This window comes from Tamandua tetradactyla, chromosome 2, assembly GCF_023851605.1.
Source record: "Tamandua tetradactyla isolate mTamTet1 chromosome 2, mTamTet1.pri, whole genome shotgun sequence".
Lineage (NCBI taxonomy): Eukaryota > Metazoa > Chordata > Mammalia > Pilosa > Myrmecophagidae > Tamandua > Tamandua tetradactyla.
The window spans coordinates 122,242,303-122,259,444 of NC_135328.1; the positions used below are offsets into that span (position 1 = coordinate 122,242,303).

The window sequence follows — 17,142 nt, forward strand, 5'->3', positions numbered from 1 at the left end:
GTCTTTAGGTAACAAAATATTCAATGGGATTCTGACTAAATGTGAAAAGTAACATAGTCAGCAAGGCTAGGACTCTTGGGATGATGTATCTGCTTGCTTTGGAAAAGAGTAAAAATTCCTTCACTTGAAAGGATAGCTCTCTCTTGTTAGGTAGAAGCATAGGGTTGTTTTGCTGTTGTACAGCCAAACTAACAAATAAATTTTAAAATGTGTATTCCCCAACCATGATGGAATTAAACTTAGAAATAAACAACAGAAATTTATGAAATTCCAAAATATTTGGAAATTAAGCAATACATTTCAAAAAAGAAATCTTAAAAGAAATTTGAAAGTTATCTTGAACTGAATAAAAATTAACACACAACATATCAAATTTGTGGGATGCAGCTTAAGCAAGGTTTAAAGAGAAATTTTTAACTTTGAATAGCTGTGAAAGAATAAAGGTCTCAAAGCATACTTAAGCTTCCACTTTGAGAAACTTGAAAAGGAAGAACAAATTAAACACAAAGAAAGCAGAAGAAAGGACATAATAAAGGTTAGACCAGAAATCAACATACTAGAAAACAAATGACAGATAAAATCAGTGAAACAAAACAATGGTTCTCTGAAAAGATCAACAAAATTTCAGCTAGATAACCATGAAAAAAGATAGAAGACACAAATTACCAAAATCATAAATAAAAGAGAGGCTATCATTACTGCCTCTATAGCTATAAAAATGATTGTAGGGGAAAATTATGAACAACTTTTAAAAAAAATATTTTTACTGACAAAACAACATACAAACAAACTTTCTTAACATACAAGCATTCCATACACGGTGTACAATCAATGGCTCACAATATCATCACACAGTAGTATATTCATCACCATGATCATGCTTTAGAACATGTGCATCACTCCAGAAAAAGAAATAAAAAGAAAAAACTCATACATACCATACCCCTTACCCCTCCCTCACACTGATCACTAGTATTTCCAGCTACCCAATATATTTTAACCTTTGTTCCCCCTATTATTTATTTTTTATTCATATGTTAACTCCTCTGTCCATACCCTAGATAAAGGGTACATTAGACACAAAGTTTTCACAATCACGGTCACATTGTAAAAGTTTTTTCTTTATACAATCATCTTCAAGAAACAAGGTTACTGGATAACAGCTTTACAGTTTCAGGTACTTTCCTTTAGCCACTCAAATACACCATAAACTAAAAAGGGATATCTATATAATGCATAAGAATAACCTGCAGAAAAACCTCTCAACTCTAAAATCTCTCAGCCACTTACACTTTATTTTGTCTCATTTCACTCTTCCCCCTTTTGGTCAAGAAGGTTTTCTCAATCCACTGATGCTGAATCCCAGCATTCTAGGATTTCTGTCCCACATTGCCAGGGAAGTTTACACCCCTGGGAGTCATGTCCCACATAAAGAGGGGGAGGGCAGTGAGTTCGCCTGCAATGTTGGCTGAGAGAGAGGCCACATCTGAACAACAAAAGAGGTTCTGTGGGGGTGACTCTTAGGCCTTTTTTTTTTTGCATGGGTAGCTAATGGCAATCGAACCTGGGTGTTTGGTATGGCAGGTGAGAATTCTGCCCGCTGAGCCACCGTGGCCCACTCAGGCCTAATTTTAAGTAGGCTTAGCCTATTCCTTGTGGTGATAAATTCCATAGGAACAAACCCCAAGATAAAGGGCTTGGCCTATTGATTTGGTTGTCCCCACTGCTTGTGAGAATATCAGGAATTCTCCAAATGGGGAAGTTGAATTTTTCCCCTTTCTCCCCATTCCCCCATGGAGATTTTGCCAAATACTTATGAACAGCTTTTACACCAACAAATTACACAATTTAGATGGAAAAAAAAGAATTCCTAGAAAGAGACAAATTACAAACACTAACTGAAGAAACAGATCTGAATAGACTTATAAAAAGAAATTAATGGCACAGATGGCTTTAATTGAATTCTATTAAATATTTAAAGAAGAAATAATATGAACTCTCTAAACACTTCAGAAAACATAGGAGGAAAGAATACTTCCCACCACATTCTAAAAAACCAGTGTTACCATAATACCAAAGCCAGAAAAAGAAATTACAAGAAAAGAAAATTAGTCACCAATATACCTCACAGATGCAGGCGCAAATATCCTCAGTGAAAAATTACTTAACAATATCCAGCAACATATAAAAGGGATTACACACTATGACCAAGTAGGATTTACCCCAGGAATGCAAGGTTAGTACAACATTCAAAAATCAATTAATGTAATAAAGCATAGTAATAGGATAAAAGAACAAAACCACACAGTGATCTTAAAAGATGCAGAAAAGCATCCAAAAAAATATCTCTTCACACCCAAAAGAATGGCTATAATTTTAAAAAAGTAGTAAGAAGTGTTGGCAAGGTTGTGGAGAAACTGGAACTCTCAGACATGGCTGGTGGGCATGTAAATGGTACAGCAATAAAAAACAGTTTGGCAGCTTCTTAAAACGTTAACTATAAATTTACAATTCAGAGGTATCTAGCCAAGAAAAATGAAAACCTATTCACACAAATAATTCTACACTAATGTTCACAGCAGCATAATTCATAATAGTCAAAAAAAGAGAAACATCCTAAAAGTCCATCAACTGACAAGTGGATAAACAGAATGAGGTGTATCCAAAAATCTAAGAATAGAAGTAAAGTTCTAATAAAGCATATTTATAAAAAAACAAACAAACAAACAAACAAAAAACGTAGCACTAAGTTCACACCTAATGCTGAAAGATTAAATGTGTTTCCCCTTAAGATCAGGAACAATGCAAGGGTGTCCACTTTCCTTTTTCTTTTGGCAAAGTTCTGGATGTTCCAGCCAGTACAATCAAGCAAAAAGGAAATAAAAGGCATCCAGATGGAAAGGACAAAGGAAAATTGCCTGTATTTGTTCACAGATAACATGATGCTGTATGTGGGAAAATCCAAAGGAATTCATATAAAACCTGCCACAAGTCGTAATCAAGCTCACAAATGTTGATAGCACAAAAGATCAATATACAAAAAAAAGACTGTATTTTTACATATTAGCAACAAATCATCAAAAAATAAATTAAAGAAAAACTCTATTCACAGAAGCATCAAAAATAAAACAGTTAAAAATAAATTTAACAAAATAATGGCAAGACTTGTACACTGAAAATTACAAAATATTTCTGGGAGAAATTAAAGAAAAGCTAAACAAATTGAAAGAAATTCCATGTTCATGAATCTAAGACACATATTGTTAAATGGCAATTCTCTCTGAAACAGACTTACAGATTTAATACAATTGCTATCGATATTCTAGCAGGTTTTTTTGTAGAAACTGGCAAGCTGATACCAAAATTTATATGGAAATATAAAGGACCTAGATATTCAAAATATTCTTGAAAAAGAAGAAAAACATCAGAAGACTTACCCTATCCAATTTCAAAACTTACTATAAAGCTACCATAATGCAGACAATGTGGTATTGTTGTAAGAATGGGCAAACAGATCAATGAAGCAGAATTGCAAGTCTAAAAACTAACCCTCACACGTATGGTCAGTTGGTTTTTGACAAAGGTACCAAGTCAATTAAATGGGGAAAGGAAAGTTTTCTCAATAAATGGTGTTGGACAACTAGATACCCACCCGCAAAAAGATGAATTTGGACTCGTGCCTCACACCATATACAAAAATTAACTCAAATATGATCAAAGACCTAAATCTAAAGAGCTAAAGCTATAACATTAAAAAAAAAAATACAGGAGAAAATCTTTGTCAAAGAGTTCACAGATTTGACACCACAAGCATGATTCACAAAAGGAAAAAATAACTGATAAATTAGACTTCTAAAAATTAAAAACTTTTGTGCTTCCAAAGACACCAAAGAAAATGAAAAAAAAACAAGCAATAGACTAGGAGAAATTATTTGCAAAATTCTTATCTGATAATAGAGTTGTATCTACAACATAGAAAGAATTCTTACAACTCAGTAGTAATGACAGACACCCAATCAAAAAATAAGCAAAGATTTTAATAGACATTTCAGATAAGACAGCTGATCATGGCTGATAAATGCAATGAACATAAGCTTAATATAATTAGCCAATAGGGAAATGCAAACTAAAACTACAATGATATCATTTCACATCCAAAAGAATGGCTATAATTTTAAAAAACATAGTAACAAGTGTTGACAAGGTTGTGGAGAAATTGGAACTCCCGGACATGGCTGGTGGGAATGTAAAATAGTACAGCTATGAAAAACAGTTTGGCATTTCTTAAAACGTTAAACATAAATTTACTATACAACTTGGCAAGTGCATTCAGAGGTATCTATCCAAGAAAAATGAAAATACATTGACACAAATAATTGTACACTAATGTTCACAGCAGCATTATTCATAATAGTCAAAAAAAGTGAAACATCCCAAAAGTCCATCAACTGATGAATGGATAAATGGCATGAGGTATATCCATAAAACAGGTACTACCAGCAATAAACAGGAACAAACTACAGATACATGCTATACCTTGTCCTAAATGAAAGAAGCCATACACAAGAGACCACATATTGTATGACACTATTTATATGAAATGTTCAAAAAAAGCTGATCTACAAACAATGAGAGCAAACAATGGATGCTTGGGGCTTAGTCTGGGAGAGGGATCGACTAAAAATCTGCATGTGTGAATGTGACCGTATGATGAAAGTATTCTAAAACTGAATTGTGGGGCTCACTGCACAATTCCATAAATTTACTAAAAATTATTTAATTGTTTAGAAAATAGAGTATATTGCTTCAAAAAGTTCATTTCTATAGGTACACATTCTTCTAAGTAGAGAAAGATACCAGAAATACATTATCAGTGAAGATCACAGATTGTTCTAAATTAAAAATCTTAACAGAGAACTGATATCTACACACCTGGCAAAGTTTATGGAAAGCCCAAGAAAAAGGACAAAAAACTTTGTAAGTTCTCTCCCAAACTAAGTCAAAAAGAAAAAGAAAAAAGTCTGATATTTAATGAAAAATAAAATGTTGATGATTTGCATTATCTAACTTTTCTCACTAATCTTTAAGTTCTTCCTTCTCCACTGCCACTGCAGTTTTCTTAAAGCACTGCAAATTCAACCTGCTTTTTCTACAGGTGTTCTTTTATACTAAGAAGTCAGTCATTCAGGATTCATAAGAACAGAAATATACATATGTCAGCCTAAAACAAAAATTTTTAAATCCATTTGGTGCTGATTTTAGGCACTAGCACCACCAACTTGAAAATACCACACATGTGAGCTTTCTTTGGCTCTCTGTGCAGCCTAGATAATCAATCCAACTTTCTTCTGGCCAGGCTGGCCTCCCTGGAACTGGTTTTCATAAATACAAAATGTGTATAATTGTTACTGGAACTACTTGCTGAAATATGGAACTGGTTAAAAATACCACTTATTTTTAAAAGTACATGTACGGTTTCACATACATGCAGCAACACATCTTTCACATCTCACCACTCAATCAAGTTAATGCTTTTAATTAGAAGACAGAACAAAAATACCAACACAGAGTTGGCCTTTCTTTTCTGAAACCTTAGTAAATCGACAAATCAAGAGAAATATGACAGGATAATGACAGAAAGAATTAAAATGTGTAATCCAATTATAAAGAAGTAGGATCTAACCTTTACTTTTGGGGGTAAGGGCACTTTGATATTAACTAGGAAAAGCAAATTCTTTTCTGACGCAATCTTTCTTGAATCTAATGCATATGACTGCTTCTTTCCGTGTGAACCAGGTACAGTTCATTACACTGAAACATCAATTTCATTTAAGCTTCGTGGATAAAGTCACAATGAACATGTTTTCCATCTAAGCTTACGTAATAAATGATCCCAACACATGGTATGAATTTTATCACGTGTAACAACCTTCCCTCCCCCCACACCCCCTAGAGGGACCGATGAGGAATGTGAAAATGTTCTGAGCCGCACATCACTAAAGGTGAATGACATCCATAAATAGCTAAAGCTGGGTGGCCCAAAAATGCTCTGCTCGTTTGATAAATGGTCACATCCAGTTAAGATGCATTAAATGGGGCATAGGTTAGAATAAAACCAGGAACTTTTCAACAGTTTCAGATTAGGATAAAAGCCCAGGCACATCCAGGCAGGCCATTGCTGGAAAATTCCTCGGCTTTTATCTTTAAAATTCTGATTCCAAATTTCTCCTGTTTCAAAAACTCCAAAACTTATTCCTCTCCAGAACTCTAACCCCTACATCGTGATCACAGAGTGATCTGAGTTGTAAAAGCGCCCATACAAAAAAAAAAAATTACATAAAACAATCTAACAAATAACCCGCCACCCACAAAAAAAAAAAAAAAAAAAACTCAAGGGCTTCTGATGGCACTCAGTAAGGCCTGGTACTAAAACAGAGTTGTAGGGAGACAAGCGGTCATCAGAGCCGTCCTTTCCTCCCAAGATGGTCAGTTAAAAGAGGCGCGTTTTCACAGCTCCCACGGATCCAAAGCAAAGAAATTCACCCTTGCTCTTCTCCTTTTAAGAAGACAGAGCTCTAGAAATAAAGAAGAACTAAAAGGCCAAATCCCAGATCCCACCGCTTTGGGGGGAGGGGCGGGGGACCCCTTCCGCGTGACCCCTGGGCCGGCTCCACCCCTAAGCCGGGACCGCCCCCGCTCTGGCCGCGCCCCTCCGCGGGCCGACACCACCCCACAAGGCTTCTCACCTCACCTCTCCAACCCCTCCACCCCGCGGGAACCCCGCTCTCCCACCCCGCGAGCCCCCGAGCGCGACGACTTTCTCGCGAGTCTTCCCTTCCCCCCTAAAGGCTGACGTGTCGGGTCGGACCCGCGAGAGAAGCACTCGCCTTCGCTTTCGGGTCTGCGGCTTTTCTCTTACCGGGTGGTCCTCGCCAGAGCTGCTTCAGCAGTTTGGGCAGTGACGGAAAGGAAGCCGCCGCCCGAGTTCTGTGGCTTGAAAAGTTGGCGTTGCCTCGTATTGAACTGTTGGGCTTTTATTTTTTTTATTTTTTTTTTTGGAATTTTCCCGCGGTCTCTCGGCCGCTGCGCCGCGCGCGCACATTCCCGCAATGCACTCTGGGACCTGGCCAGAGGCCCCGCGCGCCCCCACGGCATCGCGGGAAAATACCCAGTCTTGGGCTCGTGGGGGCGGGGCGAGGGCACGCACGGATTCGGGCTGGAAGTTAATCCTGGCTGGTGCTAGGCTCCCGGGGGAGTAGTGACTCGAAACTGCCTCAGTTTACCCCTGGACCGCTACAAAAGTCACAAGGTAGGGCGACACCTGGAGAAAAAAAAGAAAAACGCGGGGTTTTTAATCCAGTTGTTGCCCAATTATTTTAAAATTCTGTTCAAAATGCGAAGGAGGTAAAATAGTAATTCTGTTAAAGAGAACTTGAGGTTTTGTCAGTGGGACGGGGTGGGGGGAGGGGATAAAACCTCTAAAGAAGGCCTAGAATGTGATTTAATGACTGGTCACCACCAAAAATAAAAAGCATCTCTTTTGAATTAATGATATTCCCCTCCTCAATCAGTTCTGTACAGTGATTCAGCTTCAAATCAGTTCAATACTTTATTGAAGCCTCTTAAATAAATGGAAAGCAGCATTTCTATAAACTTCCATTCATGTCAATGGAATTAGCTTGTTTTCATGAATTTCTTACTATTGAACTTGGTAAGGCATGATTTCTCATAAATATTTAAATTGTAAAAAAAAAATTTGTATATATAGAGAGAACCTAGCCTTAAGCTTTTAAAACTTTTTAAATCAGTTCCTTATAATCATAAAAGTACTTCATTTATGATTTCAAAAAATTTACTTCAAAGCAGTGTATACATGTAAAGAAAAGAGCTCTTGATTGCTTAAATACTTCCGCTGTTCCATGATAAAGGAATACCCATTTTATTGAACAATAAATTCAATTCAGAGATTAAATAACTTGCCACGGTTATACAGCTTGCAAGTCATAACGTTAGTATTAAGTGTTGTGTCAGCAACAATTTTTTTCAAAATTAAGGGATTATGAAAAAGGAATCCAATTCAAACTTAAGACAAAATTGGAAGAATCTACAACAGTATTAACGAGTGGCATGTTTAAATTCATTCTATTTTTGCATGGGCAGGCACCAGGAATCGAACCCGGGTCTCCAGCATGGCAGGTGAGAACACTGCTGCTGAGCCACTGTGGCCTGCTTAAATTCATTCTTGAGAAATATTTCATGTCAGCTAAAGAGATCCGTGTGGCTTAGATAAGTATTTATTTAGATATGAGTAAATAGGAAGCAAGCACTATGTAGAAAAACATGCTTGGGTGACATCACAGCACCTTAGCCATAAGAAGAAAATCCATTTGTGGTGACAAATTGGAGTAGGCTACTCCCCACTACGTGGGATATGACATCCAAGGGTGAAAGTCTCCCTGGTGGCATGGGAGATGACTCCCAGGGATGAGTCTGGTCCTGGCACCATGGGATCCCCAATGCCATCCTGATCAGAATGGGAAAGAAGCAGAACAAATAAGGCATCAGTGTCTGAGAGAGTTCAAATAGAGTTGAGAGGCTACTCTGGAGGTCACTCTTACACAAACTTCAGTTAGACATTGCTACCTATCATAACATGCCAAAACCCAACCGAAACTATTCCAGCCCATCCTAAAGAACACCTAGGGCAGTAGTTAATATTCTACAAAGGTCCCATGCACTAGGGTAACTTTCCAGAAACCCACAACCTCCAAATGGGTCCCTGCACCAGATAAGTCCTGAAACCGAGAGGGCCCAGCCTCTCCAGAACATCAGCTAGTTCCATCTCCCTATCCTTATTATTGACAGCCACTTCCAACATGAAAAATTTAGAATGTACATAGCCCAAATACCCTTAAAGAGTGGGAGAAAGATCAAGGTTGATGATGGAGTTGTTCAGAGAAGTTAGAGTTTAACAAATGAGAGTGATTGCTGAATCATTATATTTCTTTTAGTCTCCAGTATCTTTGAGCAGCTAAAAGTAAAGACCTAAAATTGTGGAATTGTAACCCACACCAAACTCTGAAATCTGTTCTACAACTAATTATTGTCATGTGCTTTGAAATTTATTGCTTTTTTTGTATATATGTTATTTTTCACACACACACAAAAAGTCAATTGTGATGATAAAAAAAAGGTAGGAGACAAAGTCATTAATCACAATTTGTGCAAATGTGAAGATACATCTGAATATATGGTGGTACAATTGTGGCTCAGTGGCAGAATTATCACTTGCCATGCCAGAGACCTGGGTTTGATTCCAGAGCCTGCGCATGCCAAAAAATAAATAAATAAAAAGGTAATGAAGATACATGTGTATATAAACAAGAAGAGAAAGGGTTAGGGAAACAAGATGACAGTAGTTTTGGACGTTCTAAGAAGATTCACTCTTTTCAACAAATACTGTCTTAAAAAAAAGAAGATTTTGAGGAATCTGTCCCCTCTCATATACCCATATTCAGCCTGGGTCAGTTACCAGATGTTTTTTTAATAAATGGAATTCAAGCTAATCTTGTAAAAAAGGGTAACCCACTTATTTTAACTTTTTCTGAAAGTTGTATCTCTGCTGAGGTGGCCTTGACTGTGAAAATCCCCTGGCTAAGACTGTATGATACTCTTTAGTGACACATAGTGTCATCCTTGCCATACCTTTAGTAGGCTTACTGGATGTCATTAATTTTATAGCCACAATGTGTCTTTAAAGTATGCATACCACAAACATTCATCAACAGGAAAGGATTAAATAATTGATGGTGCAGTCATACCATGAATATCATACAACAATTTTTTTTTAAGTGCGAATCTCTAGTGTTTACTTAGAGAAATGTCAGTAATCAGAAAAGTGAAATAGCAGGTTAATGTGTGAAGTTTTGGAAAAAAAGTAATAAAGAACTTCCACCATTACATGCAAAAAAAAAAAATGGAGTGGGTTAAAGTTTAAGTCCTGCATTTAACAACAGCAAAAGCAATTAAACCATGTATTTATTTAGAGAAAATACCTATTTTGGTACTCAAGCCTTTTTTACATATTTGCTGAAAAGTCATTTCTAGTGTCTGCACAGTTTTAATAATCGAGGTCTTGCTATATTATGGTTTTATGTCTTTTTAATTCAGTTGTCAGTGAAGAATTGCTAGGCTCTTCCAACTTTACTGTATGTGAAAGGACATATATTCAGCCCGGGTCAGTTACCAGGTGTTTGTTTAATAAATGGAGTTCAAGCTAATCTTGTTAGGAAGGGTATAAGGGAGTAGCATCCATAATATAAAGATCCAAATTTAATTTTATGGGAATTTGTAGACATTCATTTTATCTAGTACCCATATGTACCAAGTTATCCTTACTAATAGTTGAAGCAGTAACAGACAATTACCTTGTAAACAGCCTGAGAAGTTTCCCCTAGAAACAAATCTTTTCCCTTAAAATACAAATGCTTTAATACAAGGATTTAAAAAATCCTTTTTAGTTGTCTTATAAAATTGAGTATATGTTTCGATTATAGCATAGAATCCAATCACACAATGTGGCAAAAATGAAAATCGGCACATACCAGTGAAAATTACTACATTCTTTACATTAGAATCATTAGGTTTTAGAGAGATAAACACAGTCTGCCAAGTGCTGCAAAGTTCTTGAATTTATCAAGCCTTTCCTCAAAATTCAACAGAGGACTAGAATCAAATTCCACGTTGTGGAAGCCATTGTAGTAAGACCATTGTAGTAATTGCTTCCAGAATTAGTCCAGACATCTACCTGGTTTCCCGCCCTCATTTGGCACTTAACATTAGTTCTTTTTTTTTTTAATTAACACTTTCTTCAGTAATTACTGTTTTATTTTTGTCAGGGACTGTAGGAAGTACATTAACATCAAGCTCCTTAACTTGGACATTCAAATATTTTTCTTGCTGTGGTAAGTACTGGATGCTTGTAGTAAATTTTCTAGCATATTCCTCATTTCTTCTACACTGTTCCATAACTTTACCACTTCTTCAAGTTGTATTTTCTGTTCCTGGATTTGTGCTGCTTTTTGAGGGTCTCTTTGCTGCTGTGATTCCATTTTATTTATCTCTTCTCAGAGATTTCAACCATAAGCGGTGAACTCATTCTTCATTTCACTACTTTGTTTCCATGGCCTGTGGAAAGTACCTGACTGTTCTGTGATATGTCCCTGTAAAGTTACTACTCTCAATCTTCTGTCTTTTTAACTTGCTACGCTTGTGGCTTGATCCAAGTTGTTAGCTACTAAGGTATCCTGTGAAACAAAGTCAAAAGCTTGGTGAGAAGGAAAAAAAAAACATCGTGAATTTTCCCATCTTTACTTTTTTACATTTGTTATTGTATAACATATATGCAAAGTAAAGAAAGAAAGAAGCAATAATTTTCAAAGCACTCTTCAACAAGTAATTACAGGACAGATCCCAGAATTTGTCATGGGCCAAGATATCATCATCTCAGATTTATCCTAAGCTGCTCCAGAACATTGGAGGCTAGAAGGAATATACATATATTTTTTATCATCAGTTGACTTTTTTTCTTATGACATTATTTCATTCATAGCTTTGATATTTGCCTTCTGTTAGCTCACTGCAAAATATTAATGAGTGCTTATTAAGTCCCAGGCACTGGCTAAGTTCTTGGCCTGCATTACTTCCTTTAATTCTCAGAGTGAACTTACGTGGTGGGTTATGTTCCAGTTTCACAAATATCATGCACAGTAACATGGCTTCAAATCCCAGTAGTGTCTCTGGTGCTTGTGCTTCTTACCACTTGCTATGCTCTTGCTCATTCCAGGCTGAGCACCAGGTTCTTACAGAGTAGGAAGAGGCTGCAGGTATGGGGAGTATATGATTCCAGAGACTTATTGAACTTTATTCACAAAAAATTGAATAGATGTTTTATTTTTAAAACACTCTGACTGAGGAAATGTATGTTTGAATTTGTTGAATTAGAGAAGAAAAAAATAAGAATAATGTTTGTGTATGAGATGTTTCAAGAAACCGTGCAAGTAACAGTAAAATAGTGAATGTCTTTGATCTGCTTCCCTGAAGAGGAAAAGTACCAAAGAAGGTTGGTATACAGAGACAAGGAAAAATGAAGAAGTTGAGAGGCCTTGTTATTCCATAGAATAGCTTCCATTCCCAGTGTTCTATTTTTTTTTTAAAACATGGGCAGGCACCAGAAATCGAACCCGGGTCCTCTGGCATGGCAGGCAAGCATTCTTGCCTGCTGAGCCACCGTGGCCTGCCCAATGTTCTATTTTTAAGCCCACTTTTAAGGTAAGGTGACCATACCACTTCACCTGTTCTTAGATGTCCATGAGATTCCCATGTCTATTTACACAATCATTCCCTTATTTTGCTGGCTACAGGGAGTTTCTCCCCCTTACTGCAGAGCAAACCCTAAAGATCTGGAGGTGCCCTTTCTTCACTCTATCACTGGGCATTAACACTTTGGCTGATCCTACTTGATAAATTAATCAATGAATGTCTAATGAAGACCTACCAAACATAAGGCACAGGAATCTAGGCTGTGTAGGAAACACAGATCCATCTGAGTATAGTGGAGTTGGGTGAAACTTACAGATCATGTATAAAGTCCAGGAGTACCATAGGTTTTGGATTGCCTGGTCCAGCAAAATTTCGAAAATATTAGGGGATTAACAGAGTTATCAACACTTTATTTAGTCAAGTAAAGACTTTAAGAGGAAAAATAAACCTACCTTCATTATCATTTTATTTTGAAGAAAAAAATATATACTTTAACCTAAAAAAAAAAAGGAAGAAACAGTTCCCAAATAAAAACTGTCTTGTAAATTGACTACATTTTGCTTCAAGAGAAATCTATTACATTGTCTTTATTACTCTCATTCCACCATTTCTCCCCTTCTTTCTTAGTGTCAGAACATCCTTTTACTTAGAATGGCAGTGTACTCAAGAAAAAAAAACCTACATTTCCCAGACTCCATTGCTGTTAGGCATTGGCCATATAATTAGGTTGTAGCCAATGAGAGATAAGTAGAAGTTGTTAGGTGAGATTTTTAGAAAAGGTCAAAATTAGACAACAGGCAAGGAGATTTTTAACCCTTTCCCTATTTCTCCTACTTCCTCCTACCCAGTATAAGGGCAAGTCATCTTGGACCATAATGTTCCCTCAAGAATTGTAGTCATAAAATAATGACAACAGCAAAAACTAGAAGGTCCCTGGGTCCTGATAATCATGGTAGCACTGTGACAGCCCTGGTCTGCCTAATTTTGGACTTGTTCACAATAGAGAAAAAGAAACCTCTGTTGTCAAAACTTATTATTTCATGTCTCTGTAGCTAGTAGCCGAATTCAGCTGCTGCACTATAGTAGGGCCTAGGGGTATTTGGGGGGGTGGGGGGGAGCCAGTTCTTTGTCCTGGCAAAGCTTAAAGGTTAGAAGGGAATCTTCCCATAAGTAAACATAAAAAGATAGAAAATAGAGTTACTGTTACTATCTAAAATGGAGTCTGGCTGTCATTTTAGAGGTAACTTTTAGGCAAATCTCAGCCAGATATCACAAACTGCCACAAAGCCTCAAGGAAGTGTTCCTCAAAACCCTGAGAACATACATTTGGACACCATAAAGAAACTACAAGGTGAAGAACTCAAACTATCTAACCTGAAGGACATCTGGAACACCCCAGTGCCCACCAATCACAAACAACTTACGTAATCTTGTTCTTTAAAAACCCTTGCCTGAAAGACCTGAGACAGGACGTCATTTGGGTTGGTCCCTGAATCTGTGCTCCCAAAATTGCAATTCTAAGACCCCAAATAAACACCTTTTTTGCCTTGCAGCTCAGTTTGTTATTTCTTTGTCTACATAACCAACATCTTCCAGCAGCATATATCAATAGATACAGAGTTGTTAAAATGAGGTAAACTTAAGAAAGTAGCAAGTTTCATTTAAAAGGGAGGGAAGGAGGACCTGAAACCACACCAAGAGACAGCAAGACTAATTTTAAAATTTAGTATTTTAAAATACTAAAATTCTGTGAATGGAGAATGGAGAAACAACTCTATCATTGTGCAATATCTGAAACAGAATTCCCAGAAAACAAAAATCTATCATTTTTCCATTAAGCAATGAGATACACCCTGTTTCAAAAGAAATATGAAGGCAGCTTTAGCCTGGTTGCCGTTAGTTCAGTAAAAAAAAAAAAAAAAAAAATGCATTCCTATTTGGAGCATGCATCCCACCAATCAGAGTATGTTGTAACTAATACAGCAAAATTTTTATTGCCTGCAGAAAGTAATAAATTACATTTTTAAATGGTCACTTGGCTTAAAAATAATTTTACTCATCAATATTTCATAATGCCTCAGCATGAAATTAATATTTAAAAACTGCTAAGAATAAGCACTTAGAATTTTTTCAGTTGAAAAAAATTATACACATTTGCAATTTGAGTAATTCTGGCAATCATTAAGTCAGAAAGAAGTAAGTTTCATCCCATTCTTGTGTATGTTTCAGATTGACCCTTTTCCAAGTGTTTTCCAATAAGACTAGTTAATTGATTCTCTTTATTTATTCATGTGCTTACTTAAGGTTTCAGTACACTCAAGTCATACAATAAAACAGCTACTGCATAGTAAAGAAACAACTTCAAACATAATACCAACACACACACACATATATACATACACACACATACACACACTTTCGTCCCTTCACATTTTCTCCCAATATCACATTCCTCAAGATCAAAGATCTAACAGGGCAAGGGAAAAAGCCTAACATTTAATGAACACCTACTACATGTCAGACAAATATTTTGCTAAGCACTTTACACACATTATCTCATTTGATTCAGTTTCTCTGATGCAACCTCATCACATATTAATGTAATAACTGACACAACCTCATCACATATTAATGTAATAAAAATGACACCACAATTTGGGATGGAAACCAGTAGATATTTAACATATCAGAAGAACCCAGTTTTAACTACTAAATAAATTTTTCTAATTAAAAAAAATTCAGGGCACCAAGTGAGAAGGTATCATTGGTAGAAAACTACTTCCCTTTGTTTATGTTTGAGAACTCTCAAAACTTTAGAAGTGTTTTCATACTTCATCCCTTCTGTATCTCTTTGCCATCTGTGCTAGGTCCCTATTGCTGCTGTAACAAATTACCATGAAGTTAGTGGCTTAAAACTGCACACATTTTTTATCTTACCATTCTAAAGGTGAGAAGTCCAAGATCAGTCCCAGTGGACTAAGATCCAGGTGTCAGTAAGGTTACAGTCCTTCTGGAGGCTCTAGGAGAGGATCCTTTCCAAGCTTCTATAAGTTGCCATCATTGCTTGGCTCATGGCCCCATCCTCCATCCTTAAAGCCAGCAGCATAGCATCTTCCAATCTCTCTCTGAATCCAGTCCTCCTGCCTCCCTCTCCTAAGGACCTTTTGATTATTATATTGGGCCACCCTGATGATCCAGGATAATCTCCCCAGCTCAGAATCCTTAATGTAATCACATCTGCAAAGTCCCTTTTGCCATATAAAGTAACATAACTGCAAGTTCTGGGGATTAGGATGTGGATATCTTTGAAGGCCATTACTAGGCTTACCACACTCCACCCATTAACTCAAATGAATTTTCACAACTCCATTTTCAGCTCATGATACATAATGCTCTTTGTATCTTGTTTCTATGGAATTTATGGTAGTTTCATCCCATAAAACTTTCAGAAAGCTTTTTTCTTACTTCAAGAACTCTTTGTTGCTAGTAGTGTTCAATGACAGGTTCCACTAATATTTGAAGAGGAATCTTTTTCTTAAACCAGGTATTCACTTGTCTTTACTTCAAATCACTGTTACCGCCTTAGTTATCAAAATTGGTTACTTAGCAGTAATGACTGAACTGTTTGTCTATTAGCACTAAATACAAAGCAAATAGGCTATTTCTCACACATAGAGCCCTTCTACAAATCCTAAAATTCAGTTCTTGGAAACCATCTGAAGTCTGTTTGGTATGTATGTCCCTGGCTTTGGTATTTCAGTCCCTGGCTACCTCATGTGCAAATATCTTAGTTCCCAACAAGGCCACACCCACGTTAAGAACTGAATGCAGGTCCTCTTTTATGTCTCTCAAGCCTCTTTAAAAATCCTGGACCAGAGAAAGTTAGCAAGCATCTTGCAGTTTGCCTCTGGCCAACAGACTTGTTTACCTTGAAGAGTGTTCAGGAAAAAAATAATAAATTAATTGAAACCACTTAGATATCAGAAGATTCCACATAAAATTCTGTATTTCCAGCTTCTCTTGAAAAAATCGGACACTATAGGCATTTTGGACCAGCATTTTTGCCTGATAGCGTTCAGCTGAAGTTCAGTTGCAGCACCCCCTTTAGACAGGCAGAGGTTCTCCAGGCTGAAAGTCGCCTTCTAGCCTCTGACTGGCCCCTTTAGGCATTTGAGCTTGTGACCCCCTATGCTAGACACCCTATAGAAAGCTTTAGTGATATAATATTATTCTCTCACTTTTCAAATGTACAAACTGCTAGCTAAACCCAAATATGATCCATAAAGTATTTGCAAACAGCTTCACCAAAAGTTTTAATGTGTAAGTTGTCCTCTAGGACCTTGCTAATCAAAGTGGAATACATGAACCAGCAGCGTGGACATCAACTGGGATTTTGTTAAAAATAGAGACTCTAGGACCACACCCTGCCCCCAGACCTGCTGAATCAGAATCTGCATTTTAGCCACATTCCCAGTACTGCTCCAGACATAATTCAGGGCTACTCCTATCACACATACATGCACACAAACACACACACACACACACACTAATAACAGGGTCACTTCACTCAGCTATGTGTCTTGGGAATACTATTTGAAAATTATTAACACACCTTTTCCTTTTGCCTTCTGAAGCATCCTTCTGAATGGGTGGGAAGAGATTAGAAATACAAATGAATACACAAAGGAAAAATAAGGTAACTTCTCTAGGATCAGGTAAGGAAAACCCAGCTCATTGAATTCACTTATCATTCTTTTTTTTTTTTTTAATGGAAATTTTGTAGAATCTCAGATAGAGCCTGAGGTATTCTTAAGGGTTAGG

At 36.9% G+C, this 17,142-nt stretch overlaps 1 protein-coding gene and 1 long non-coding RNA gene across 13 annotated transcripts in view; one reads left to right on the forward strand and one right to left on the reverse strand.

The window, feature by feature from the left end:
* The window catches only part of FANCC (FA complementation group C), a 446,081-nt gene extending 438,947 nt beyond the window's left edge, over positions 1–7,134 (reverse strand). For 10 of the 11 annotated variants that reach the window (XM_077148704.1, XM_077148701.1, XM_077148700.1 and 7 more), the window contains exon 1: positions 6,920–7,134. The gene's annotated coding sequence lies outside the window, so the exon portion shown is untranslated. Of the gene's footprint in view, positions 1–5,683; positions 6,608–6,919 lie in introns of those variants that run through there. The other variant, XM_077148699.1, reaches the window with a different exon arrangement.
* The window catches only part of LOC143673770 (uncharacterized), a 46,090-nt gene continuing 35,704 nt past the window's right edge, over positions 6,757–17,142 (forward strand). The window contains exons 1-3 of one of the 2 annotated variants that reach the window (XR_013170630.1): positions 6,757–7,309; positions 8,161–8,196; positions 10,899–10,964. This is a non-coding gene — a long non-coding RNA (uncharacterized LOC143673770). The remainder of the gene's footprint in view (positions 7,310–8,160; positions 8,197–10,898; positions 10,965–17,142) is intronic. The other variant, XR_013170629.1, reaches the window with a different exon arrangement.